The following is a 2,455-nucleotide window of genomic DNA, read 5'->3' as shown; positions in this document are numbered from 1 at the left end:
TACACACATATACAGAGAAAGAGAGAGAGAAAGAGAGAGACACACACACAAATCTCACCCTAACAATCTCGGCAGTTATTCAGGCTTTGCTCGGCGAGCGCACACATACCTTGCCGCGTCTCAGGAGCTGACGTTCGACTGACAGGAGCGTTGTTGCGACGTGATTCATGCAGCTGGATTTACAAGGGCACCCGGCAGAGGAAGCTAATAGCGCCGCAGGACTGGAGATGGATGGAGAGGAGAGGAGAGGAGAGGAGAGGAAGGGAGAAGGGAGAAGGGAGGAGAGGAGAGGAGAGGAGAGGAAGGGAGAAGGGAGGAGAGGAGAGAAGAGGAGAGAAGAGGAGAGGAAGGGAGAAGGGAGGAGAGGAGAGAAGAGGAGAGGAGAGGAGAGAAGAGGAGAGGAAGGGAGAAGGGAGGAGAGGAGAGGAGAGGAGAGTAAAGAGGGGAGAGAAGAGGAGGAGCGAGGGGAGGATAAAAAAGAATACAGTAGAAGAGGGGAGAAGACGAAAAGAGAGGAGAGTAGAGGCTCACTGTTGCTTCTTTAAAAAGACACCCAAACACAGCTGTATGCTACAAGCAGCATTCAAATAAATAACAGGAAATGATAGCAGGTCTCAAATAGAGACCCGCGTGTATGAAACAGCTTTAGAACAGAACAAAAAAGTGTGAAGTGTCAAGTGTTTGTGTGTGTGTGTGTGTGTGTGTGTGTGTGTGTGTCATGTGCGCACAGTCACGGACATGTGTGTGGACTGTAGATGTGCAAGTGTGGCCAGCGTAAGTGTCAGGATTATCCAAAGGTCGGTTTGTAGAAATAAACCTTTCATGCCTTTGAAAGCTGAACATGTCTGAACATAATGTTCCCATGTGGCCAGCACAATATGGCACAATAAAAACACAGAGAGAGAGAGAGAGAGATGGACATAGAGGCTATTTATACAGGGCCTCCATCTTGTCCAGACGAAGGAGAAGGCTACGTAGCATGTGCCGCATGGAGACGAGTGGGATCCTGAGGGAGAGAGACAGTAAACCTCTCACCACAGTCCCACAGTGGCCGCAGAACCAAGGCTAGTGTGGCAGATATAGGCCCCTGTGCTACATAAATCAGGACTGTAAACTCCGGTGGTCGTGTGTGGTGTTGCAATGCACCATTATACTACACACGGTCATGTTCAGCTGTTGGGTCTGTTGTTGTGTGCAGTTGGTAGTGGGAATGGAAGTGATCTATGTTGTGTGCTGCAGTGTCTTGTATTGCTGTTGCCATTTGCTCTCCTGAGATCTAATTTGGGTTACAATGCGATATATAACTTTACATTAAGTCATGTGATACATAACTTTACATTAAGTTCATAAAAGTAAAAAATCTAATTCTTGTCATTTCTGAATTGTGTTGATGTGAATCTTGACGGAGTGTTGTGCTGTGTTTTTATAATATTTCAGTTGATGCTGCAGGTAGGCGTTGTGTTCTGTACGGGTGTTCCGGTAAATGTGTTTATGTTTTTTTGCCGAGTTTGTTTATGTTGTGTAACCTAATCTCAAATACAACCCAGCATGATAGTTTATACAACACTTCAGGCAACTCAGGGAATGCTAGAAAATGATGCCGCCTGGAAAACTGAACAGTTTTTCCCCCCCAGAAAATGTTTCTCCAAACACATAAACACACACACACACACACACACACACACACACACACACACACACTCCCCCACCCGATGAAAATTGGACGGCACTGAGATGAATCCTGAGCTTGGGACGGGGTAGAGGGTGGGGGGGGGGGTAGATGATGGTGTTTGTGTATGTGTGTGTGTGTGTGTGTGTGTGTGTGTGTGTGTGTGTGTATGTGTGTGTGTGTGTGCATGGAGGTTCTCCCCTGCCTGTGCCTGTGAAAGTGGAGCAGCGGCGAGGTCTTGCTGTGCAGGGCTCTTGCAGCCCTCAGTAATCCCTGAAAGATGATCTCTCCGTGGGCAGGGCGGAGCGAGGAGGCCTGCCTCTCCGTCCTTATCAGCCAGACAGAGCTGCAGACACCCCCGGCCGCTCAGGGGGTCCATCTCTCCCTCCCTCTCCCTCTCCCTCTCTCCGCTCCATTCCTTCTCCCTTTCCCTCCTCCCCTCCGCTCTTCTCCTCTTCTCTCTGCTCCTCTCTTCAATGCCTTCCGCTCTCTCTCTCTCTCTGCATGTCCCCCTCTCCTTCTCCATCTCCCCTCCTCTCTGCTCCTCTGCCTTCCACTCTCTCCACCTCTCAGTCCCCCTCTCCCTCTCCCTCTCTCTCTCCCTCCTCCTCCTCCTCCTCTCCCTCCCCCTCTCCCTCGTCCTCTCCCTCTCCCTCCTCCTCCTCCGGCAGCGTAGCAGTCATAATTAGTGGATGTGTCTGCGTCTGCCTGGGGATTTCGCCTGGTCTGAACTAGGTCGCCGGGTGATTGTGTTGTTGTCATTTTTTTTTTTTTTTTTAAATCTTA

Source organism: Sardina pilchardus, chromosome 9, assembly GCF_963854185.1.
Source record: "Sardina pilchardus chromosome 9, fSarPil1.1, whole genome shotgun sequence".
Taxonomy (NCBI): domain Eukaryota; kingdom Metazoa; phylum Chordata; class Actinopteri; order Clupeiformes; family Clupeidae; genus Sardina; species Sardina pilchardus.
Note: the sequence above shows the minus strand (reverse complement) of the source record.